This window comes from Cryptomeria japonica, chromosome 2, assembly GCF_030272615.1.
Source record: "Cryptomeria japonica chromosome 2, Sugi_1.0, whole genome shotgun sequence".
Classification (NCBI taxonomy): domain Eukaryota; kingdom Viridiplantae; phylum Streptophyta; class Pinopsida; order Cupressales; family Cupressaceae; genus Cryptomeria; species Cryptomeria japonica.
Genome location: NC_081406.1, coordinates 469,119,707 through 469,142,041, shown reverse-complemented (window position 1 = coordinate 469,142,041; position 22,335 = coordinate 469,119,707).

Below are 22,335 nucleotides of genomic sequence, written 5' to 3'. Positions count from 1 at the left end.
GTGTTGCCATCAATGCCAAAGGGGGAGATTGTTGGCATATGCACACTCTAATGAGACATTGTATGTGATTGAAGGTTTTGTCATTGATGGCAATCTTACAATCCTATGGCACCAGCAAGGCATTACACTGACAAGTTAGTGCACTAGCATCAACGATCAGACTCTACATCAGCACTTAGGACACCGATGCCGGCACAGAGAAAGGAAGTATATCGACACAGAGGCTGACAGGATTTTGTTATATTATATTTTGTTTATTATTGTAAAAACTTTGTAAGCTGACTTGGCATGTTGTAAAATGACTCTTATATATAAAAGAGATCATTGTAGACATTTTGTAAGAAAGAAATGAATAAGGTTATGTAAGTAATATATGCGAAATATTAAGGAAGACCTATTATGCAAAATATAGGGTAAAGGGTTTATGTAAGAAGTAGAGTAGCAACCGGTACTGAATCAGGCATTATAGATGGTATTGTAAAGCACTACAAGATACTGGATTTGTATAATCCACATTGTAAGTCAGTGAGACTTCCCATTTGAGTAGCGAGCTCTAGGCAGTTGGCCTTCCTACATGTGCAAGCCCCTATTGTAAGTAATATTCTCTTATTGGCCAGTAAGTGGATATTGTGGGTCATAAATCCCACTCAGGTTTTTCCCACATCGGGTTTCCTCATTAAATCCTTGTGTCATGGTGTGCTTTTCATGTGGATGTTTTTAATTTTGTTTATTGCATTATTTCTTGCATACCAATACACTATTACAATATATTTTGCATGTTTTAAGATAAGAAATTTTGTACACCAGTTAGATACTGATTCACCCCCCCTCTCAGTATCTATGGGAATCCTTACAATACAACAATATGGCATGCCAGATATTAGTGTCCTATATCAAGATCCTACACAAGATCCCATACAAGGTCGAATTTGCAACCAAACATTCAGAATCCACAATTACAAGTGGATCCTAACATGGTCAATCAAAATGACCTCCCCTTGGAAATGCAAACATTCCTAAAGGATTCATACAATCAAGAAATGATGGAAAAATTCATCTGACATAATCCTAGTGGTCTTTTGAGGACCCTCATTGAAAATGGGGCTCTTTTTCCTCCTGATTTTGATAGATCCATTCTTGATCAACAACCATAGGGAGAATTCACTCCTAACCTCATCATCGACCCCATACTTCATTCTCAATCTGTTGCACCCATGACATCCATCCCCATAATTTCCATCCAACGTTTTGCCTCCTTTCTAGCATCTATGTCATTATCTAACCCTATTACTTATATTCTCCAACATGCTTCTATCCCATCTTCCTACACCCATCCAAATGTTTCTATTCCTCAATCTTCTATTCCTCTCAAAAATACCGCTAACTTCATCAATTCTTCTCTTTCTCATGCCACAACAACCCGTAGGTCATGTTTAATCATCACCTCTAAAGTCCCTGCACATTGGTCATCACATCTCAAATCCTCATTTCTTCGTCTTACTAATATATTAGTGGTGGTGGTGTGCCATCCACGACTCACTAGATGCTCGGGGCAAACATAGTCCATCATGTCCAAGATCCACAACATGATTTAATCAAGGAATTCAGGACATGAAGAACATCATCAAAAACATGAAGGAAGGGACTAACAAAAGAAAACCTTATTCATTCTAGTAATTTATTCCTTGTCCTTATGATCCATCAATGTCAATCGTGCCTTGCCTGCCAGGGTTTGAAATGCCTAAGTTCATGAAGTATGAAGGCAAGGGTGACCCTCGAGACCACATCTATGAGTTTCACATCTTATGTCAAGAGGTCTCCTATAGTGATTTGTAACTTGATAGGATTTTTCCTAAAATTCTTACATGAGACGCCCTTGTGTGGTTCTCGTCCCTACCTTGAGGTTCTATGACTTCCTTCCCAAGCTTGGCATAAAAGTTTGTGGCCCACTATGCTTACAATATCATCAATGACATTTCCATGATGGACCAATGTAACACAAAATAAAGGCCCGAAGACACCTTTGCCAACTTCTTGTAAAGGTGGAGACATCTTATCAAAAAGTTCCAGTGGAATATGCTATAGGAACACCAAATTGAATTATTCCAAAAGAATATGGTACCCGAACTATCAAAACCTTTATCAACTTAGTTTATAAAATCTTTTTAAAAGTTGACCAACAAGGGCTTGGCCCTTGAACGTGTCTTGTTAGAGAAAGGCACTTTGAAGCATTATTAGAAATCAAATAAAAACACTTCCTCTTATAACAATGACAAACCAAAATTCTAGTCCAAAAATAAGAACGTAGTCAACATTGGTGTCACTGATGCAAAGTGGGTTAAAACTATAGTCGCTCCTCCTAAACCCACCACCACTAACCATCAATTCAATAATCAACAAAGAAATCAAAGTCAATCTCAAAGACCCCCCAACAATGTCTAAAGCCAGGGGCGACCACCTCGATATAATAGTTAGACTCCAAAAGAGTATACCCCTCTTGCTGAGCCCATCAAGGTTGCGTTCCAAAAACTTGTCCAAGTTGGTGTAGTTGTCTTTTCGATAACCTGCCCATTTGATCCTAATCAACCCAAACCTAGGTGGTATAATGAAAATGAGTATTGTGACTATCACCGCGTCAATGGGAATGATATGCGAAAGTGTACGAAACTGAAGAACTATATCTAAGATCTCATTGATAAAGGTGATATTAAGGTAGCAACGACAAAACCTGGTAATAATAATGATAAACTCAAGATGTACCAGGAACCCTTCCCGAAGCATAACAAAGGTAGTGCCTCATTATCTAACTCTATCAACTATGATTATACTAATAATATATTTGGCTTTGAATCCTTGGTGGGTCATATAGAGCCTATAGACAACTGTGTTAATGTCATCACTATCCAGGGAGCTAATCCTTTCCCTTCCAAAATCAAACCTAGGGTCACTATTCAGGGTGGTCCTCCTCCTTCACAATCGGCAAGCAGGTGCAACCCTGCCAAAATAGTCATTCAAGGTGCCGCCCCCTCCACTTCACATTCTCAAAATGACTGTAATGTAACCACTCACCGTGAAAGAGTAACTACTCAAGGAGCTCCTCCCCCACCCAACCCTCCCACCACTTCATCCACCTGTCGATATGATATTCTAGATCACCTCAGAAAGACTCCTGCATAGATTTCCATCCTAGAGCTCCTCAAGACCTCCCCTATTCACAAGGAGATTTAAGAACAATCCCTCCTTGAATCATGTGTCCCCAACAACATCAATGTTGCCTATTTTCAAGCCCTTATCGAAAATCTCACTGCCCAACACCACCTTGTTTTCACTTCCAATGATGCTCCCCTCAATGATGATCATAATAAACCATTGCACATTGAAGCTATCATCCAAGAACACAAGGTTAAATGGATCTTGATAGATGATGGATCTGGACTCAATCTTTGTACATACAAGTTAATAAAGCAACTAAGGCTTTTTGAGGAGCTAGTTGACCCATCAAGTCGGATCATGATAAAAGAATATGATGATGCAAAAAGAGTTTCCAAAGGCACGATCACTTTAACTCTTCAAGTGGGGCCTACGATAGTTGAAACCACTTGCCAAGTCTTGGATCTTGATCTCCCTTATAACATCCTCCTCAGTCGCCATGGGTTCATTCCCTTCAAGCTATTCCCTCCACCTATCACCAATGCCTTAAATTCCCCTTCAATGGCAGAGAGATCACTATCAAGGGTGATCCACAACCTTTTCAGTATTGAAAACTTCTATAGGGGAAGCACCCATACCTCTGTCTGCTTAATAGACCCACTCTGTCTCCTCTATTCGATGCATCCAAAGTTGCCTCCACTTCATCCCAACCAGAACCCGAGGTCAAGATCGTAGATGATGGTTGTGAAGAGTACAAACTTGAGGATTTCCTATATGTGGGGAAACTCTCGTTATCTCTCAAGTCATTTGGCAAGCCCAATGAAATAAAAAAGGACCAGAAACTGACTGTGCAATGCAAAGACACTACCTTCAAGTAGTGGGGCCCACTTGATGAAGAAAGTCTAGAGATAGATGTTTCCTCTTGGTTGAGTCGTGAAGAGGATGAAGAACTGATAAATATTCTTGAGAAAATGTATCCAAAAGCATCAGCTATAGTGGATAAGATGGGCTATAATGGACATGGCCTGGAACCAGAAGAGAAAGGAATCAAAGCACCAATAAATCCCAAGTCATACAAGCATAATAGAGGCTTGGGTTATACTCCAGTACCTAAGATCACTATCGCGGGTGCCCCTTCAGACCCTTCTTTGGATGTGGAAGACTCTGATGAAGAGGAATTTAAAGAAATGCCTTTTGAATACCAAGATGATATCTTCTTTGACACCCATATTAACACCATCACCCCCATAACCCCTTCGACCCCATATGAGCTGCAACTTGTCCACCCTGAGCTTATAGACTGGGACCAACGAGGAAAACCTGTGCTGATGACATTGCTCTCATGACTCTCCTAAATATGAACAACTTGGAAGAATGCAACAAAGTTCATTAGATCCAACTACATGAAGACAAATACTTTGGTAGTCAGGACAATGCCCTTAGCCGCAAAAAAAGACAATAAAAAGAAAAATCATGATTCCTTAGGTGAAAACCTTCCCAAGGCACCTATGGATGAGGAAAAAATAAAAATAAAGGGAGTATACTCAAGTGAAAACCTGGATAAGGCACCTAAGAATGAGGGACTTGACCTCCCTACCATGGTTCCCCCATAACAAGATAGGTCAATGTTGGTAGTTTGATGCAATTTTATATTATCGGTAAACAATATGGTTGTCATTGTTGGCAACATCATCTCCTTAGTCTTTCTAGTCCGTAGACAGTAAGACCGGGCAGTGAGTAAACCGACAGATAGTAAGTATACCTGTAGACACTTAAAAATAATTATTTTAATTATTTTTTAATTCCTCACATAATTAATTAATTATGTTAATTAAAATTCTTCTCAATATTAATTAAATATAATTAATATTGTCACTATAGCATATGATTGATTTATTTAATAAATCAATCCTTTTCTTTATTCTTCTAAAAAATCAAATCCTCACAAATCTTCCTCTTAGCTAATTAATTTCAATTAATTAGTTAACCTACATGATTCCTACAAATCATCTTCTTAATTCATCATTAACCTAATAAATTCTTCTAGAAACTCCCTAAACTCACTTAACATTATTCTTTTAGTCAAATTCTCCTACAAATATAAATCCCACCTAACATTTCCTCTAATTCCCCTCCTAATGAGTCGTTAATGGCTAATCATCATGATTAGCCACAAAGTCAACTCTTTGTCCTTTCATCCAGCCACTAGCTTTAAATGCTCTTTTTCTAGATGAATGTAAGATTTTTGAAATCTCACATTCCTCTAGGCATTTCCCTCTCCCAAGGAATTTTTAATTCCTTTTTATTCTTCTAATGCCCATAATATCCGTTTTTGGATAATTTTTAATTCCTCCAATGCATCTTGTAGAGTGTGGAGATATGAAATGCCTTTAAGGCATATTTCTTGGTCTCCACACCCTCTCTTGGACCTTGTGTGACCTCACAAATAAATCTTAGCCCTTCATCTTGAATTCATCCTAGCCATCCATTTTCCTCTCCTCTTCCTATAAAATAGGGTTCCATCCCTTCATTCAAAAAATCTTGAAATTCAATAAGCTTATGCTGCCCTTTTGAGCCCAGGAAATCATCTTGGCGACTTGATCATCTCATCCTTATCATTCATCCTTATCATTTGTGCACAATATTGGAGAGCCATCCACATCCAGCAATCAAAGGAGCACATCAAGTGGAGCATTGTCAAGGGGCGCCTTCACTTCATCAAGCTCAATCCGAAGGAGAAGGTAAAATAGCAAGGTGAAATGATCTTTTTATGATATTTTAGCATTCTGCATGTTTATTTCATTATGTTTTGATCAGTTTACCTTTCAAATCTATTTTTTCCCTTTTCATTTTGGCACGCCCGGTGGGACTCACGTCCCTGAGAACTAATGTTATTGTTTTTTTTTAAGGTTTTTGTGAGTTGTGAGACGCAGGTTCCAGAATAGCGTGACTGCAGAAAAAAATAAAATAAATATATATATATATATATCTTTTTCGCAAGTTCCAGAATCGTGGCTCTACATTTCTGCGCGATAGCTCCTTATTCTATTCTATTTCTTTTTTTTTTTTTTGTTTCTGTTGCAGCACGACAGCTCTGTTATCTGATTTGTTATTTGATTTGTTGTCTGTTCTATTTTAGTATAATCTGTGCGAAAGTAGGAGAGTATGCTTTTGTCTATATAGACAATCAGAAATCCAGACTTTTCACTTTTCTATTCTGTTTAGCATGACTGTATGCTCTGACTGTAGGAAAGTGTGAAAATAGGAGAGTATGCTCTTGTCTATCTAGACAATCAGAAATCCGGACCTTTGACACTTTTCTATCTGTGTAGTGCTACTGTCTGCTTTGTTAATCTGTCTGAAAATTTTAGGCACTAACTGTAGTCTGCATTTAATTTATTTATTTCCTGTTATCTGCTCTGTTTAAATATAATCTATCCGCCCACAGGAAAGTGTGAAAGTAGGAGAGTATGCTCTTGTCTATCTAGACAATCAGAAATCTAGACCTTTGACATTTTTATTTTTATTCTGTTTAGTGTGACAATTTGCTCTATTAAATCTAGGGTTTCTATCTGCTCTGTTAAATCTAGGGTTTCTGTTTTGTTAAATTTAGGGTTTCTGTTCTGTTAAATTTAGGGTTTCTGTTCCATTAAATCTAGAGTTACAAAATAAAAATAAAAAAAAATCCGGACCTTTGAAATTTTTTCTGTTTTTTCACCATATCTTCTTTATCTTGAATCCATTTCCCTTCAAACTTCACCATATTCTCTACATTACCATTTTCCACATTTTCTTCCTTGGAGGCCTTATCTCAAAAAACTACTTTTTGAAGCCCAAAATCCCATATTTCTCTATTTTTAGGGTTTGCCATAACTTCTTCCCTTTTTATCCAATCACCTCCAAATTTTTCCCATATTATCCATCTTCAACTTTTGCTTCTTTGTCCCTCTTGGACAAATTTTCCCATTCCTTCATCTCTCCTCCAAAATCCCCATTTTTTCGCTTGCATATCCCTTAGAAAGTGGTAAAAACCTAGTCAAACCCCATTTACCCATCAAAGCTTTCTTCAAATCCACATTTGTCATTAGTAAAAAAGTTTTTATTCACGTTTTTCTATTTATTCCCAAAAAATAAAATAAAAATTAATATTTTTGTCATTTTGTTGATTTTTTGCAGGACGCTTGTTGAAGACTATTTTTCCAAACTACTAATCAAGTTGTTTTGCAGGACGCTTTTTGAAGACTCCATTTTTTTCAAACTACTAATCAAGTGGTTTTGCAGGTTGCCTAGCTGATTCAACCAAATATTGTGCATTTATTTAAATTAGGCACCTAGATATTAATTAAAATGGAATGAACCATTGTCTTATGTGTCTTTAAGAAAAGCATAAAGGTAGGAAAGTATGCTCTCGTCTTACTAGACGATCAGAAATCCAGACCCTCCAACCTTTTCTTGTTTGATTGTGTGTTTATCTCTAGCGGGCCTGCCCTCCCAACTTGCTCTTTGAGAAGGTAAGAGGGGAATGACCCAAGTGAGTACACCCAGACTTGGGGTTCCCAACTCACTATAATAAATAGGCCATTGACTACGAAAGGGTTAATGGTTGGGTCTATATGAGAGTTCACTCTCACATTGGGTGCTTAGTAGGATCCTAGAGATCTCAATCATGCTTGCATGACTACTAAGTTCTTGGTGCTTCATTGGGCTATAGGCCTCAATTGCGCTTGCGCAACTTCGAAGGGTAGCTCGTAACGGGAAGACTTACTAAACACCTTGTTCATAGTGGCCAAAAACCTCTAGTCATTGGTGCAGGAGGTCGGACCTCTAAAGCGGCCCATATTCTTACGGCCCTTAGTAGAGACACAAAGTTTTCCATGAGGAGTTTTCATGGGAATTGATGCTTGGCTGCCCCGAGAAGTGAGTGCCGTGGAGGGGAGCTAGTGGGGTCAAGAATCTAAGTGTCCGCTCTGGGTAAGCGTAGATGGGAAACCAATTGGGATTCAATGACTATTGTCCTTGCCAGCCTTAAGAATGTTGTATATGAGCATGAGTGTCTTTGAGATAATATACATTTAATCATTGTGTTTGCTTTGTTTGATACATACTTGCCAAGAGTAGACTAAAAACACATCACTATCCCCAAAAAACTTAGCAAAAATATTTGTCAAGACACAAACAAATAGTCCAAGTTATTACCCACACCAAGTTCAAAATTGCGTCAAAACTCTATCCGTCCCATTTTTCATAAGCCTAAGAGAGAAGCTAAGAGTTTATCCTCTACGTCAACATTCAAGTTTGTCTTTTGAAACACCTACTACCATCCAAATCAGGGTGGTCATATCCCTTCATACAACTTGCCATTTAAATAGATCCTTCATGTTCATGCCAAAGACAACCTAGTCATCAAGTTTTCTTCTAAACCATCACTACCATACCTTCTTCATCAATCATCCTCAAATTTCTTAAGTCCTTTCATCTTCAAATTTCTTAAGTCCTTTCATCACAAATTTCTTAAGTTCTTTCATCCACAAATATCTTAAGTCCTTTCATCGCAAATTTCTTAAGTCCTTTCATCACAAATTTCTTAAGTTCTTTCATCCACAAATTTCTTAAGTCCTTTCATCACAAATTTCTTAAGTCCTTTCATCCTCAAATTTCTTAAGTCCTTTCATCACAAATTTCTTAAGTCCTTTCATCACAAATTTCTTAATTCTTTTCATCCTCAAATTTCTTAAGTCCTTTCATCACAAATTTCTTAAGTCCTTTCATCCTCAAATTTCTTAAGTCCTTTCATCACAAATTTCTTAAGTCCTTTCATCACAAATTTCTTAATTCTTTTCATCCTCAAATTTCTTAAGTCCTTTCATCACAAATTTCTTAATTCTTTTCATCCTCAAATTTCTTAAGTCCTTTCATTACAAATTTCTTAAGTTCTTTCATCCACAAATTTCTTAAGTCCTTTCATCCTCAAATTTCTTAAGTCCTTTCATCACAAATTTCTTAAGTCCTTTCATCACGAATTTCTTAATTCTTTTCATCCTCAAATTTCTTAAGTCCTTTCATCACAAATTTCTTAATTCTTTTCATCCTCAAATTTCTTAAGTCCTTTCATCACAAGTTTCTAAAATCCTTCCATCACAAATTTTCTAAGTCATTTCATCACATTTTTCCTAAGTCTTTTCATCACAAATATTGTGTATGATCGCAATTCGATCCCAAAAGAAAAAGATGGCTGATCAACAATATGGCATGCCAGACATTGGTGTCCTATATGAAGATCCCACGCAAGATCATACACAAAGTGGGCAACCAAGCGATCAACATCAAAGCCAAAATCTTGACATGGTTAACCAAGATGAACTTTGTCCGGAAGTGCAAACTTTCCTAGCGGATTCTTATAACCAAGAGATGATAGAAAAGTTTATTAAACACAATCCTACTGCACTTCTAAAAACTCTTCTTGAACATGGAGCTCAAATTCCACCTGAATTTAATAGATCCACTCTCATCCAACAACCACAAGGAGACCTCGCTCCCACACAAAGTGCTACACCTACTATTCAAACTCAATCAATTGTAGCCCCATCAATCATCCAAGCCCAATCAATGCCACCCGCGACACCTCCCACCATGATCTCCATCCCGCCTTCTTCCTCCTTACCATCCATACCACTATCAAATCCAATCTCATCCATTCTCCAACAAACTTCTATACCACCTCCTTCTATTCAACCACATATTTCTATTCCACAAACCTCCCTTTCTCCCAACAATGTCACAAATTTTATCCAGACCGCATTCAATCCCATCACAACAGTTGGCGGATCGCAACCAACTATCACATGAACCCCAGCAACATCGATCATCACATCCCACGTTCCCACTTCCTCATCATATCAATATATTAGTGGTGGTGCACCTTCTTTAGTTCATCCAATTCATCAATATCAAAGTCCACAACAAGACCTCATTAAGGAAATTCAAGACATGAAGAATATCATCAAAAACATGAAAGAAAAGACTAATAAAAGGAAAGCTTACTCATTCGAAGAGTTTTTCCCTTGTCCTTATGACCCATCTATATCAGTTGCACCATATCCCCCGGGATTTGAGATCCCTAAATTCACCAAGTATGAAGGCAAAGGAGACCCTCGCAACCATGTCCGCGAATTCCACATCTTATGCCAAGAAGTCTCCTATAGTGACCTTTATCTTCGTAGACTCTTTCCCAAGAGTCTCATGGGAGATGCCCTGGCATGGTTCTCATCTTTACCACCAGGTTCCATTGTCTCTTTTCCAGACTTGGCAGAAAAATTTGTGGCCCACTATGCATACAACATGGGTAATGATGTTTCTATGATGGACCTATGTAATACAAAACAAAGGCCTAGAGAAACCTTCGCCAATTTCCTACAAAGATGGAGACATCTTATCAAAAAATTCCAATGGGACATGCCAGAACAACATCAAATTGAACTATTTCAAAAGAACTTGGTGCCTGAACTTTCAAGACCTTTAATATCTCAATGTATCAAATCCTTCCAAAAATTGACCGATAAGGGCCTTGCCCTCAAACGTGTCTTGTTGGAGGAAGGAACCTTGAAACATTACCAGAAGTCATCACAAAGTTCTTCCTCTTATCATAACGACAAGCCAAAATTCTGGGCTAAAAATAAAAACATGGTCAATGATGGTGTAATTTATGTGAAGCAGATCCAAACCGTGGCCACTCCCCCAAAATCCACCACCAATATTCATCAATTCAACAATCAAAATAATTCAAATCAATCTCAAAAACCTCACAACAATGTCTCAATCCAAGGACGACCACCCCGATCGAATAACAGGACTCCAAGAGATTTCACTCCTCTTGCTGAGCCTATTGAAGTGGTGTTTCAAAAACTTGTCCAAGCAGGTATAGTGGTTTTTCCAATCACTCGCCCGTTTGATCCCAATCAACCTAAACCAAGATGGTATAATGAAAATGAGTATTGTGAATACCATTGTATCAAGGGACATGATACATGAAAGTGTATCAAACTGAAGATCTACATACAAGATCTCATTGATAGAGGTGAGATTGAGGTAGCAAATGCAAAACCTGGTAATAACAATGACAAACTCAAAATGTACCAAGAACCCTTCCCAAAGCATGATAAAGGAAAAGGCTCATCATCTAACGTAATGGATTATGACTATGCTAATCACGTAACTAGTTTTGATTTTTTAGTAAGTCGCATTGAACCTGTAGACAATCATGTCAATGTCATAGCCATCCAAGGAGTTAATCCTCCTTCTTCCCAAAGCAGACCAAACCCAACTAAAATAGTCATTTAAGGTGCCACGCCTTCCACCTCCCATTTCCAGAATGACTGTAATGCAACTACACGCCGAGGAAGAGTCACCATCCAAGGAATTCCTCCCCCACCAAACCCTCCACCCATGTCTTCCACCTGCTGATATGACCTCCTTGATCAACTTGGGAAGACACTTGTGCAGATCTCCATTTTGGAACTTCTCAAGACTTCTCCAGTCCATAAAGAAATTTTGGAACAAGCCCTTCTCCAATCACGCGTTCCTGATAACATCAATGCCACCCAATTTCAAACCCTCATTGGAAACCTTGTTGCCCAACAACACATTGTATTTAACTCCAAAGATGCTCTCGCAGATGAGGACCATAACAAACCTTTGCACATTGAAGCTCTCATCCACAAGCACAAGGTCAAACGTATCCTGATAGATGGTGGATCCGGGCTTAATCTGTGTACATACAAATTGATAAAACAATTGGGACTTTCTGAGGATCTGATAGACACATCAGAAAGGATCACAATAAAGGCATATGATGATATAAAAAGAATTTCAAAGGGCATGATCACCTTACCTCTTCAAGTGGGCCCCATTACAATTGAAACCCCTTGCCAAGTACTAGATCATGATCTCCCCTACAACATTCTCCTCGAGAGGCCATGGATTCATTCCTTGCAGGCCGTACCCTCCACCTATCACCAATGCATCAAATTCCCCTATAATGGAAGAGTGATCACTATCAAAGGTGATCCCCAACCTTTTCAATATTGCAAACTATTAGAGGGGAAGCATTCGTATCATTGCCCACTAAATAGACCTTCGCCAACGCTTCCATCTGACACATCAAATGTTGCCTCCACATCATCCCAACCAAATAATTGAATCAAGATCTTGGATAATGGCTATGGAGAATACAAATTGGAGGACGTCTTATTAATAGGAAACCTCCCTCTCTCTCCTAAGTCATTTGGCAAACCAAAAGAGCTAAAAAAGGACCCGAAACTAGTCATGTAATGCCAAAGCACTACCTTCCAGCAATGGGGCCCACTTGATAATGAGAACCTCGAAGTAGATATCTCTTCATGGCTGTACTGGGAAGAGGACGATGATCCAACAAGAATATCCAAAGAAATGTATCCAAAAGCATTTGCCATAGTTGAAAAAATGGGTTACAAAGGACACGGTCTGGGACTAGAGGAGAAAGGAAGAAAAGCACCCATAAATCCTATCTCCTACAGATACAACAGAGGCTTAGGGTACATTCCGATGCCTAAGATTACTATTGCTGGGGCCCCTTCTAGTCCTTCTTTGGATATCAAAAGCACTGACGAAGAGGAATTCCATGAAATGCCTTATGAATATGAGAAAGATACCTTCTTTGATGCTTACATCAATACCATCACCCCCATAACCCTCCCACTTCACATGAGCTACATCTTGTCCATCCTGAACTCATTGACTGGGGCCAATGAGACAAACCCAATTTAGATATCTGCGTTGACGATAATGCTCTCATTGCTCTCCTAACAACACAAAATATGGAAGATGGTAATAGAATTGAGGGTATTCAACTACATGAAAAGGGATATTTTGGTAGTCAAGTCAATGCCCTTATCCACAAAAAAGATAATAAAAGAAAAAGATATGATTTCCTAGGTGAAAACCTCCCTGAGGCGCCTTTGGATGAACAAGAAATAAAAACAAAGGGCATATCTGAAAGTGAAAACCTGGAAAAGGCAATTGATGATGAGGGATTTGACCTCCCTACCATTGGTTACCTTCCACAGGACAAATCAAATTTTTTGATAGAAGAAATAGATAGCATCAACATGGGCACTAAAGTCATTCTAAAAAATGTGCTCATTGCCAAATCCCTCACTGAAATCGAGAAACAAGACTTCATCAACTTCCTTACAGAGGTTAAAATCAATTTTGCATGGTCCTATTCCGATATGCCAGGGTTGGATCCTGCCTTGGTGGTTCACAATCTCACCGTCCGCCCAGATGCAAAACCTGTAAAACAAAAACTCCGCAAAATGCACCCGCATATTGCTCTCTTGGTCAAGGCAGAACTTCAAAAGTTGTTAGACGCAGAATTTATCAAACCCATAGACTACGTTGAATGGGTCTCCAACATTGTGCCTGTCGGCAAACCTACTAGGAGCATCCGCATTTGCACAGATTTCCGAGATCTAAATATAGCTTGTCCTAAAGACGATTTCCCATTCCCAAACATAGATATGATTGTGGATCTTACAGCAGGACATGAAATTCTATCGCTAATGGATGGGTTTTTTGGATACAACCAAATCAGGATAGCAAATGAGGATCAACATAAAACCGCATTCACATCACCATGGGGTACTTTCTGTTATCGGGCCATGCCTTTTGGCCTTAAAAATGTTGGAGCTACATATCAATGGGCAATGACAACAATTTTTCATGACCTCTTGCAAAAAATTATGGAGGACTATGTGGATGATCTGCTAGGCAAATCCAAGACAAGACAAGAGCACATCCCTATTCTAAAACAGATCTTTGAAAGATTGGGAAAATACAAGCTGTGCCTAAATCCTAAAAAGTGTGTGTTTGGCGTCACATCGGGAAAACTACTAGGATTCATTGTTTCCCGCAGAGGCATTCAGGTTGATCCACAAAAGTAAAAGCTATTATGGAAATGCCTCCACCAAAAACTCTCAGACAACTACGTAGTCTCTAGGGAAAACTCTAGTCTGTCAGGCGTTTCATTTCATAGCTAGCCAACAAGTGCCATCCATTTGCACATTTGTTACGTAAAGACACAAAATTCAAATGGGATTGCCTCTGTCAAAAGGCCTTTGAAAAATTAAAAGAATATCTAGCATCACCTCCAATTTTGATGCCACCTACCCTTGGAAAACCCCTCATTTTGTACATATGTGCTACTATAGTGGCATTGGGGGCATTGCTAGTGCAAACAGATGATCAAGGGAAGGAACATGCCATTTACTACATCAGTCAGACGCTAGTAGGATATGAACTCAACTACACCCCCATTGAAAGAGCATGTTTGGCATTAGTATTCAGCACACAGAAACTATGACACTATATGCTAAACAACAAGACAAAATTAATTGCTAAAATTGATCCACTTAAATATCTTCTATCAAAAGCTGCTCTCATTGGTAGAACGGCTAAATGGGTCATGCTCTTAAGCGAGTTTGACATTGAATATGTGGACAGAAAGGCAATCAAGGGACAAGTCATTGTAGATCAACTGGCTGAAGCTCCACTTCCAGGCGACCATCCTCTTCTCACTGAATTACCAGATGAGTTCATTATGACTGTTACCACATCCTCCACATGGAAATTGTATTTTGATGGCTCCTACACTCAAAATGGATCAGGGGCAGGAATATTATTGGTCACACCTCAAGGAGATGGCATCCCCAAATCATACAAGATAGCCTTTGCATGTACTAATAACATAGCAGAATATGAGGCCCTCATCACTGGTTTACGCTTGGCTATCCATTGGAAAATAAAGGAATTACAAGTCTATGGCGATTTCTAGCTCATCATAAAACAAGTCAATGATGAATACCAGACAAAAGATGATAAACTCCTTCCCTACTATACCATGGTTGAAGAACTTAAGCAACATTTCACGGCAATCAAGTTTGATCAAATCCCACAAACAAACAATAGGGCTGCAGATGCAATGGCCACCATTGGCTCCCTCCTTCAAATGCCAGTACATAGTTAGAAGTGCGAGTTCTTGGTCAAGCAATTGTTTATACCGGCATATGACCTACCAGAATCTGAAATGGTGTGTGTTCTCGTTGGTCCAGAGTCCCCTTGGTACCAAGAAACCTTTGCTTTCCTCAAAGACAACACCATTCCCCCACATCTCACCAAAACCCAACAACAAACTTTTATCCGCCGATGTGCCCGTTACACCATCCTTGCAGACACCTTATTCAGAAGGCATTTTGATGGTTCCCTCCTAAGGTGTTTAGATAAACAAGAAGCCGAATGGGCATTACGCGAAGTACATGAGGGCATCTGTGGGGCACACTCAAGTGGACTCACATTGACTAAAAAACTTTTGAGAACAGGATACTATTGGCCTAAAATGGAAGAAGATGCATACAACTATGTGAAGAAATGCATCCCTTGCTAGCAACATGGTGACAAGATTCATGCACCATCACAAGAATTGCAGCCATTCATTACACCATGGCCCTTCTCGTAGTGGGGGCTCGATCTCATTGGGAAAATCCACCCTTCATCTTCCAACGGACATAAATTCATTATCACTACCACCGAATACTTCACCAAGTGGGTAGAGGCTATCCCTCTTACTTTCACCACCGGCAAGCAAATATCCAAATTCATCTTGAACTACCTAATCTGCCGATATGGCATCCCAAAAGTTATCATCACAGATAATGGTAAACAATTTAAAAACTAGGATGTCAAAGAACTCTGCCAAAAATTCAACATCCAACACCGCTTCTCCACTCCATATTATCCCCAAGGCAATGGCCAAGCTGAGGCTTCTAATAAAACCCTAATAAAAATCCTCAAAAAGACCGTCAATGAAGCGGGCCATGATTGGCACCTCCAAATCCATCCTGCATTGTGGACCTACCGCACCTCCATCCGCACCCCCACAGGCGCCACTCCTTATTCCCTAGTATTTGGTTCTGAAGCTATCCTTCCCCTTGAGATCAAGATCCCCTCTTTAAGGGTATCGCTACAAAACATCCTACCAAAGGAAGAATACAGAATTGCCCACTTACAAGAGCTAGAATTGTTAGATGAAAGGCACCTCAAGGCCTTGAATCATCTCCGGGTATATCAAAACCGTCTGTGCATGAGTTATCATAAAAAAGTTAGAACCCGAGAATTCCAAGTTGGTGATCTTGTCCTCATGGAGAATCAGAAAAATCTACAAGAACGAGAAAAGAAAGGCAAGTTCGAGCCTAACTAGCTTGGACCATATGTAATCACAACGAACTATGGATCAGGAGCTTATCATTTGGCCACTCCTGAAGGTGATCCTTTGGATGATCCGATGAATATCATGCACCTCAAAAGGTTTTATGCTTAGTCCTCAGAAAGTCTTAAATTGTCAAAAAAAAAAAAAAATGAAAAAAAAAAAAAGATCCTGAAAAAATTGTCACTTTGGTGCAAACCTGGCAAACAGGCACCTTATGATACAAAAAAATTTAAAAAAAAAAGAAGAAAAAATCAGAAAAAAGAAAGAAAAACAATTCGTGGCGCTATGGGCAAGTATCTTGGTGAAAACCTCTGTGCGGGCGCCAAGGTAAATAACCGGATCCACTGTCTATCAGGTCGATACTAAAAATCATCTGCCATCCAGCCCACCCATGCACAACATTCCTTCTTTTTCGCCTCCCAATAAAACATGCGTATGATGATGAGTCTTTGCCTAAGTCATGAACAAGAAATGTCCCAGTGAAACTGAGCTTTCATGCCTCTATATATGCTTCAAGAAGTCTTGAGAAACAATCCCAAGTCCATCCTAGTTCTACTCTTGGCAAGAGGTATCATTTGGTCATAAGGAAGAGACTTGTTAGATTTTGTTAGATTTTTTTCATATAGGCTTGCATCTTTTGCCCTACAAATGCCACTATTTATGACTGCCTGGGTTCTTCCATATCTAGGTATGTTATGATAGGTGCATACTAGGGCATATTTCATAGTATGGCATGTTTTGGATCCTTCTTGTATAAACCGACGACCTGGTACTAGTGTTTATCAACACTTACCTTCTCGTATTCAAGAGGTATCGGTGTGTTTGAGGGTTTCCTTGCACAAACCCACAACTTTGTATTAGTGTTTCTTAACACTTGCATTGTTGTGTGCAAGAAATTCCCGTTTGTCTACAGAGTCAGTCCACGCCCTGGGTTTCTCATGGCATCCTGATTTCTATAAGCAGTGGTGCAAGTCACTCAGGGAAACATCAAACTAGGTTGGCTTTCCACATTTGTTGTACACAAAATCTCACCATCATTCCATCAAATCCTAAACTCAATAATCCCAAGGAGTTCTCAATTGCCCCCATTTTCCTCCGCGGTCTCGCATCTCTTATTCTTCTTTCCAAATACCTCATGACTACTTCATATATCTTCCTCATTTATCCCTTCCACCCTAATTTTTCTTCCTCTATTTTTTTTTTTTTTTTCCTCACATAATCAATTCTGATTCTAATCATGTCTTATACAAGATGAATCCTTCCTGAAACCAGACCTTGTGATCTGATCATGTCTTATACAGGATGAATCCTTCCTGAAACCAGACGTGATCGATCATGTCTTATACAGGATGTATCCTTCCTGAAACCAAATGTTGTGATCTGATCATGTCTTATACAGGATGAATCCTTCCTGAAACCAGACGTTGTGATCTGATCATGTCTTATACAGGAAGAATCCTTCCTAAAACTAGATGAGCTGATCATGTCTTATACAGGATGAATCCTTCCTGAAACCAAAGGCTTTGATCATGTCTTATATAGGATGAATCCTTCCTAAAACCAGACATTCATTGTGATCAATCATGTCTTATATAGGATGAATCCTTCCTGAAACCAGACGTTGTGATCAATCATGTCTTATACAGGATGAATCCTTCCTGAAACCAGACGCTCTTATCATGTCTTATATAGGATGAATCCTTTCTGAAACCAGACATTGTGATCAATCATGTCTTATATAGGATGAATCCTTCCTGAAACCAGACACTTTGATCATCTTTGTCTTATATAGGATGAATTCTTCTTGAAACCAGACCGAATCTAGATCTTATCAATTGAATCAAATCAAATCTATCAGGATATCAATTTCACAAAACTCCAAAGATCAAATACCTCAATTGATCTCCCGAGGGGCCATCACCATACCGTAATCTATAAATCAAGAGTCGGGGCATCCTATCAAACCAATATCAACATCAAAACAAGATTATTCTTTGAATCAATGCATCATCACACCTCACTTCAAAGAGGGGCAAAATGTAGACACTTAAAAATAATTATTTTAATTATTTTTTAATTCCTCATATAATTAATTAATTAATTAATTAATTAATTATGTTAATTAAAATTCTTCTCAATATTAATTAAATATAATTAATATTGTCACTATAGCATATGATTGATTTATTTAATAAATCAATCCCTTTCTTTATTATTCTAAAAAATCAAATCCTCACAAATCTTCCTCTTAGCTAATTAATTTCAATTAATTAGTTAACCTACATGATTCCTACAAATCATCTTCTTAATTCATCATTAACCTAATAAATTCTTCTAGAAACTCCCTAAACTCACTTAACATTATTCTTTTAGTCAAATTCTCCTACAAATATAAATCCCACCTAACATTTCCTCTAATTCCCCTCCTAATGAGTCGTTAATGGCTAATCATCATGATTAGCCACAAAGTCAACTCTTTGTCCTTTCATCCAGCCACTAGCTTTAAATGCTCTTTTTCTAGATGAATGTAAGATTTTTGAAATCTCACATTCCTCTAGGCATTTCCCTCTCCCAAAGGAATTTTTAATTCCTTTTTATTCTTCTAATCCCCATAATATCCATTTTTGGAGAATTTTTAATTCCTCCAATGCATCTTGTAAAGTGTGGAGATATGAAATGCCTTTAAGGCATATTTCTTGGTCTCCACACCCTCTCTTGGACCTTGTGTGACCTCACAAATAAATCTTAGCCCTTCATCTCGAATTCATCCTAGCCATCCGTTTTTCTCTCCTCTTCCTATAAAATAGGGTTCCATCCCTTCATTCAAAACATCTTGAAATTCAGTAAGCTTATGCTGCCCTTTTGAGCCCAGGAAATCATCTTGGCAACTTGATCATCTCATCCTTATCATTCATCCTTATCATTTGTGCACAATATTGGAGAGCCATCCACATCCAGCAATCAAAGGAGCACATCAAGTGGAGCATTGTCAATGGGCGCCTTCACTTCATCAAGCTCAATCCGAAGGAGAAGGTAAAATAGCAAGGTGAAATGATCTTTTTATGATATTTTAGCATTCTGCATGTTTATTTCGTTATGTTTTGATCAGTTTACCTTTCAAATCTATTTTTCCCCTCTTCAATACCAACAAGCAGTAGACCGGCAAGTAGTAGACCGACAAGCAGCAAGGCAATAGGGTAGCGATGAGTAGATCGGTAAGGAAGACGTCCACCTGCTAAGCAAAGACTAAACTGATACATTGGAAGAAATCAGCTAGTCAAGTTATTGATCGATTCACCGAAAAAGTTGGTAACCGACAGACTGGAAATGTTCAGTTACATTAAGCTAAATCTAAAGCCTTCTCTCAGTCAACCAATGAACATATCAGCATGATTGATAGAATTGATAGAGATTCCTGCATGATTCCAGAAGCGCATTTTAAGGCTTGACAATGGAATTTTGAAAGGTATGTTTTGGAGGGAAAAGTTGGCAAAAGACTTAAGGATCTATAAATACATAAATCTCATTGGTGAGAAGGTTGTTGTCAAGGTGATTAAAGTTAAATGTGAAAAAGAACACAGGGGGAGTTTCAGAGTGTACAAAGCCGAGTGATAGAAGACCGATAGAGTGGGGTTTCACATAATAGTGACTTAGGTGATAGAGGACTGGCAGTGCAGGATTCGAGTATCAACAAACTGGCATAAGGCAAAGTTGTGAAGGACAGGCACAATTGATGCAGACCAAGATTGGTGACTAATTGTGATTTGATCAGGCTAATGTGTAGCTTCATGTATCTGATCATTTTATTTGTTGTTTTGAAATGACTGCAATATAAATCCCTTAACTGGGTGGACTTTAACAAGTCCCATTGTATAAATCCCTTAATCGGGTAACATCTTAACTGATGTTCTAGGTCCTTTGACCATGCTACCTTTAACAAGGTAAAGGCACTAACCGACCTTCATCAAAATCCCTTAATTGGGTGGCACCTAACTAGTGTCTTTGTAATCTCCTAATAGGGATGGCTCTTCACCGGGCGTACTCCAGAAGAGTACAATTTTTGTGAGTTCCTACTCACACCATTGTTTTCTCCCTATTGGGTTTCCATGAGATAAATTTGTGTGTCTTTGTGTATCTTTTCATGCATGCTTAATCTTCTACAATAATTGTGTAAATTGGTGAATGGTTAATTAGTTCATATTTAAAAGCTAAAGTTTCAATTAGTAAAACCGGTAATATACTTATTCACCCCTCCCCTCTTAGTACTGGTTGGATCTAACAGTAAACCCTACTTATAGAGGAAACAAACATTATCAACATGGGCATTGATGATACTCCTAAGAATGTGCTCATTTCTAAGTCTTTGTCAGATCAAGAAAAACAAAACTTCATCAATTTTCTCACAAGAACAAAGATTAACTTTTCCAGGTCGTATGTTGACATGTTAGGCCTTGATCCAGACTTAGTAGTCCATAATCTTGTTGTCCGTCTAGATACCAAACCCATAAAGTAGAAATTATGCAAGCTACATCCACATATTGTACTCCTCATCAAGGCAGAATTTCAAAAGATGTTGGATGCCAGATTCATAAAACCAATAGATTACCCTGAGTCGGTGTCCAACATTGTCCCTATTGTCAAAGCTACTAGGGGCATCCGAATTTGTAAAAACTTCTAGGATTTGAATAAATCATGCCCTAAGGATGATTTCCCACTTCCCAACATAGACATGATCATAGATCTCATAGTGGGACATGAAATTTTGTCACTTATGGATGGATTTTTTGGATACAATCAGACCAGGATAGCAAAAGAGGACCAGCACAAAACAACATTCACAATGCCACGGGACACCTTTTGTTATCAATTCATGCCTTTTGGTCTTAAGATCATCGAAGCAACATATTAGCAAGCAATGACAACCATCTTTCATGACCTCTTGCACAAAATCATGGAATATTATGTAGACGATCTCCTAGGAAAGTCCAAGACAAGAATTGAAAATATTCCTATCCTAAGGCAAATCTTTGAGAGATTGGAAAAATATAAGTTGTGCCTAAATCCTAAGAAGTGCATCTTTGGTGTTACATCTAGGAAACTTATTGGTTTCATTGTTTCCCACAAAGGCATAGAAGTTGATCCTACAAAGGTGAAAGTGATCATGAAAATGCCTCCCCCGAAGACTCTCAAATAGCTATGCATCCTTCAAGGGAAGCTCCAATCTATCAGACACTTCATTTCACAACTCACAGATAAGTGTCACCCTTTTGCACACTCACTATGCAAGGATACTAAATTCAACTGGGAATGCCTGTGTCAAAAGGCTTTTGAGAAACTCAAGGAATACCTAGCATCACCTCCAATCCTTATGCCTCCTATTCCAGGATAGCCACTCCTTTTGTATATATCAGCAACCACAGTGGCACTGGGGGCATTACTAGCACATACAGATGATCAAGGAAAAGAGCATGCTATTTACTACATCAACCACACTTTAGTAGGGTATGAGCTCAATTATACCCTTATTGAAAGAGCATTCTTGGCACTTGTCTTTAGCACACATAAACTTTAGCATTACATTCTTAACAACAAAACAAAATTGATTGCTAAAATTGACTCCAAGTATCTCTTATCAAAGGTTTCTCTCATAGGAAGAACTTCTAAATGGGTCATGTTACTAAGTGAGTTTGACATCAAGTATGTAGATAGAAAGTAAATCAAAGGACAAGTAATAATAGACCAACTGGCAGGAGCTCCACTTCAAGGTGATCACCCCATCCTCACAGAATTCCCTAACGAGTCCATAATGATTATCACCACATCTTCCACATGGCAGTTATATTTTGATGGTTCTTGCATGCATAACGGATCGGGGGCAGGCATATTGT